Raw genomic sequence first — 6,000 nt, forward strand, 5'->3', positions numbered from 1 at the left:
AATATCCAATACTTTTACTTCTACTCCACTTCATCTCAGAGGCAAATATTGCGCTTTTACGCCACTACAAGTATTTGAAAACTGTAGTTACTATTTACTTTGTATGTTTTGATTATTATTGTATTGCATTATTACATCTCTATACATTTTGGCCATTTGAAAATAGCAGATCTACATTCAATCAATGTGTCACATCGTGACACATTGATTTTATACATTTGAAAACTTGTTAAATGGGACATTCTGTACAAGTACTTTTACTTTTTTTAATGAGACAGTAGCCATTTATCAGCTTACATTTTTATAGTGTTCCTGTTCCAGTTTTGTCTGCTCATGTCTTTGTGTTATCAGTTATCACTTACAATTCCACTTGAATGGATTAATCCGTATCCTGACTGGATTCTCTATCCTGTATCCCGACCTGCAAATGCAGGTATGCAGGTTAAATGCAGGTTAACACTCTATCATAGCAATGTGTACTATCACAATATTGAACTTTTATTATTATTATTTTAACAAATTCATTTTATAACAATATCTTAAAGTTTGCACATTGAAATAGTACCTTATCGGTAACCTTTATGGATGATTACAAATTAAATTTATATTGCAGTGTACACTGCCTACCACTCAGAGCAGTCTATTCAAATTAAGATTAGTTGGTAAATGGTGCATTCATAGGGCACTTGAAAAAAGTGCACACACACACACACACACACACACACACACACACACACACACACACACACTCCCAATATTCCATATACGAAGCAGTTTATGTGAAAGCCCCCAACCCAACCCCACAACACCACCACCCCATTTGCTACCACCCCCACCCCCACCCCTCTCACCTCCCAAGACATACTGCCACGCATCAAACACCCTCTCCCCCCCCACCACCACCACCACCACCACCACCGATATCCCCCACAGGACTTTAGTCAGACATGTACAGCACCTGGTACAGTAAGGCTAAAAGGATAACACAAAATATGTCCTGGGGACTTTTTTACATGTTGTCCCTATTTATTAATTCCATCAATATACAGTAACATAAAACATTAACACAAAATACATCAACAAATACAGACACTATGTACAATGGAGAAAATACAAAAAGTGGTGTTAGTGAATGACGCCTCCTTTCAATGGAAATTTGCACCTCCCCTTGTGGTCTCATGATAGCTGTTTTTTTCAGGCCAATTTTCAAAGAAACCTTTTCAGGCTGTGACCCCCCCCCCCCCCCCCGCCCCCCTGATAAACAATTGAAATTGTAGGAGTTGAGAGTCATGACATTTTTAGTTTGACTCAGTTACACAGATACATATTATGAAATTAGCCGATCTACAACACAAGGTGTGTGAGCTTGAATTGAATAATGGTTCACAAGATTGGCTATTTTCAAAAATGTTTGCCATCTTCTCTATTATTTGGCCAATGTTTGACCAGTGTTTATAGTAACATGTTGTGACCCACAGGTTGAGAACCACTGCTTTAATGGATGTGTCAGGGCATTCCACATTTTGGTGACAGAGCATTGACATTAGAAACTGTTCCATTCTGGTCAGGGTGCTGCTATTGTGAGTGTTGGCTTTGATTGATTGATTGAAATATGTATTAACAGTTTGTAGAATTACAGTACATTTCAAGCACAAACTCAATACAGAGACTGTTAACTGTGAGTGGACGACCCAATTAAGCATTACACTTGTTTACAACAGGGTCCACATTGTTCAATTCATCAAAACATTTAGAGACATACAAATAGACACTACTACGTAGTTAAAGAACAGAACAGGAATTCATCATATATAAGCAAAAAGGGAAAAGATACATATACAGTGAGGGGAAAAGGGGGGGGGGGTGGGGTGGGGGAGGATTCAGATTTTACAGAGGCCAGTTTCGAATTGCAGCCATCCGTAGGTGCCCTTTGAGAGCGGTTTTGAAGGAGTCAAGGGATTCACATGTCTTAATGACTGTTGGTAGGGCGTTCCACATTTTGGTGGCATAGGAGCGAAAAGAATTTAGTCCCTTGTTTGTGCCGAATCTGGGTTGTACATGGTTTGTTGCACTACCTCTGGTGTTGTGGGTGTGGACTTCGTTTACATTAAGGAAGTATTTAGACAGGTACATGGGTATCTTGGTGGTGTATCGAATCTTGTGGACCAGACCCATTGCAAGATGCTGTACTCTGTCATCGACCCTAAGCCATCCCAGCCTGTCAAAGTGGGCAGGGGTGAGGTGGGTTCGGGGGGTGAGGCCAAGTAGGAGCCTGACCAGTTTGTTTTGGGAGGTCTGGAGCCTTGTTTTAAGGGCCTTTGAGGTGCTGTGGTACCAAGAGGTGGATGCATAGTCAAAGAAACCTTGTACGAGGGCTCCTGTTAAGATCTTCAATGTGTTTTTGTTGACCAGTGAGGAGATCCTGTAAAGGAATCTTGTTCTTTGATTGACTTTTTTGATTACGTCGTTGGTGGCCATTTTATCACCGGAAAGATTGGCCTCCAGGATGGAACCTAGGTAGGTAATTTCATCTTTTCGTGTGATAATGTTGTCACCCACTCTAACCAAGAAACCATCTGCCTTGCTGAGATTACTATTTGATCTGAAGAGAATGGATTCAGTTTTTCCCAGGTGTAAGGATAGTTTGTTATCACTCACATGAAAACACTCACTACTCTGCTACACCAGTGGGTCTCAAAGTGTCCTTGAGCGGGTTCCAAATGAAAAGTTTGAGGACCACTGTACACTAAATTGAAAAGAGCCTAAATTTGTATTATCAGTAACACCGCCATTTGCCCATGTTGCCCCCTTTCTTTTTCTTCTAGTTGTATTAGTTTATTCTGAGAGGTCTGCGTCTGCCGTTTTGATTTGAGTGACATTGAGATGTTAATGAAATGACATTGAATGAGAGCTCCAGCGAGAGCACACTCATTGCATTGAGTGAGTACTTCTTCCTTCCACCACTGAAAGAATTAATCGGGTGCAATGTTTCAAGAGATGCCTGAAGGTCCTTGACCGAAAAGGTTGCATCTGATTAAAAGTTTTTTTTTCTCCTTTATTGAGCAAGTGAAGATGCCGTGCACATTTCTTTAATTTTTTATTTTTGTATTCATTGACTTTCAGATCTTCGCCCCTGATGGGCATCCGAGTTAGACAGTGGTGGGAAAAGTACATTTTTTACGAATTTATGAATTAAGTTATTAATGTCCTTAAAATTAAAATGTTGCATCATATTAGGTTTGGGTGATACATAACTAAAAAGTCCTTATTAAAATGTTACATATTAGCTCTGGGTGATGCATAATTAAAAATAAAAGCCCAGTGGAGCATTTTAGCATAGGCAAACCAGGATCATTGCCTAAAGTGCAGAGTCCGACGATATCCCAAAACTACAATAAGCCTATAGTACCTTATTATATATGCCGTCAAGTTAATGACCACTGAATACATCTCATGTAGACAAGTCTGACAGTAGCCTGATGATTGATTGATTGAATAATATTATTAGGCAGAAATATAAACAGTGCAGAGTATCTTTGTCCCTAAAAGTATTTGTCATATTTTACGATCTTGAAAAAATAAAAAAATAGGTCGACTAGCCAATCTACATCGACACGTTGTGAGCTCGTAGATCGGCTATTTGAACTATTTTAAAATGGTCGTTGACGGTTTTTAAATCCTTATTAAAGACAATTTTTTACTCTATCGCTTTTAATTCAATTTAATTTAAGTCTGCCCACGTGCTATGTTCCCATGGACTGCCAATTGCATTTTACATTTTGCTCTCTTTGAAATTATTGCTTTATTTTATCCCCTTTTTCTGTTTGCTTGTGTTTGTCATTTTTTTGTCATTTGCTTTGCAAATGTGAAGCGCTTTGGTTCGACCTTGGTCGATGTAAATGCGCTATACAAATAAAGTTTGATTTGATTTGATTTGAATCAATGGCAGTGGCAAACAGAAAGGTCTTTATTTGTGTTTTAAAGGAAATACGAGTGGTGGCAGCCAGTCACACCTGTAGATTTCTGTGAGTTTGTTCCAGATGTGTGGAATAGTACTATTAACACATTAGCCGTAATTGGATCAGGACAACCCTGATTATAATTCATAATAGTTTTAGTTTAGCTCAGTTGTTTTTAATTAATGTCAAGAGCGGATTTGATAGTTTTAAAAAATGCTAATAGTTTTTGTTGGTTTTTTTTTAGTTATATACTTTCGGTTATTTGTCAGTTTGTAAACAAGTGACGTCATGGACCGCAAGGTGCAATATGGTGGTGCTTGTGCCGACAGCTGGCGTGAAACCACTACAGCAAAATACATTTTTTTAAGACTTTCTCTTTGACATAATTTCTACATTGTGGTATTACAACTTTTTTACATAATTCAGTAAGTAACCACATTTAAGTACAGTAAGTATGTACTTCTTCCTCCCACCCTCTCCTGGCATGCCCGTTGACAATAACTCATAATAGTCCTGAGCAGGGGAAAGGGACTGGTGCATGACTGAAAAAGGGGGGAGTATATGCCATTAAGAAAGTAATCAGATCAAAAGCCATAGTCATGTTATTTTAAAGCAAGATGTAATACCATCATATCGGGCTGTGATTTCCTGTGAGAACAGGTTCTTTAGATTACCCAGCACCGCTGTGTTCAGCCTGCCACAGAATAAACCCACAGTTGCATACACCGTAGAGTTATGCAGTGGTGGGGAAAGTACTCACATTTTCTACTTAGTAAAAGTATCAACACTGCAAGTAACAGTCCGCAATTCAAAAAGCACTTGAGTAAAAGTACAAGACAGACAGACACACAGACAGACATGATCTGCTAGGTCTCATAGTAAGTGCTCGCTGCGTTCGCAAATTATTGCGAATGCACTGAGCACTTACTATGATACCTAGCAGATCATGTCTGTCTGTCCGTGTGTCCGTGTGTCTGTCCCGCTATCCAAATATGGAGTGTGTTGCATCAGCAATCACTCAGCTCCATATATGGGCACAAAAGGGGCCAGGTCCACATATACAGTAACAGCGGGACAGACACACAGACAGACAGACAGACAGACAGACATGATCTGCAGGGTCATGTGGAGTGGAATTAAAACTATTGGAAATTGGATATACTCAAGTAAAGTACAAATATTAAAAAAATGCACTTAAAGGTGATATAGACACGTTTTAACACAGGAAACTTGTCTATATCACCTTTAAGTAAATGTACTTAGTAACTTTCCACCACTGGCCAGTGGCGTGGCGCGAGCGAACATAGCAGAGGTAACCAGGCTTTAACACCAGTAAGACGCCCTGAGGGGGAGAAGAAACAACATGTCTGGGAATGCCCATATATGAACATTCGGGCCGGGTAGGGCGTAAAATGTGTGCTGGGCGGGGCCTCGGGCCAGCCCAGTTAGGGTCGGGCCTTCATTTTCGGGCCTGTTGCAAACTCTAGTTCTCGCCGGCTGCGCTAATAACTTTAGAGTTTAGAGTTTGAATGGGCAGGTATCAGTCAAAAGGGAGACATCAAAGAGGAAGGACGGGAGTGTCTGTCTGTCTGTCTGTCTGTCTGTCTACACACACTGACACATTCATTTTCAGCAGACACGTGACTGTGACACATTTACATGCATAACCATACTGTACCACTCGGAAGCGAGATCGCATTAAAGATGCCATTTTGAAGTCTTCCTGGCGGGGAGCTGAGAGGGATTGGGGGAGGGGGGAGGGGGGGGGGAGGAGGAAACAAATGACAGCATACCAATCAATGGCGGGTCCCATCCTCGGCAGTGCCACGCGGTGAATGAAAATCTCCAATCTGATTAACATCAAAAGCACAATTAAGAGATAAGCGGTTGGTTGAAGAAAACCTCCGTGACATAATTGGGGGAATGCAAAAACGCCGCCGTAATAACAATTAAGCCTCCACCACTCCTGGGATAATGGAGCCACGACCGGGTGACTAGATTTCGGGGACAAGCGGCTATTTGTCAATCCATGTAATTACAG

Source organism: Protomyctophum bolini, assembly GCF_963924005.1.
Source record: "Protomyctophum bolini genome assembly, chromosome: 16".
Taxonomy (NCBI): domain Eukaryota; kingdom Metazoa; phylum Chordata; class Actinopteri; order Myctophiformes; family Myctophidae; genus Protomyctophum; species Protomyctophum bolini.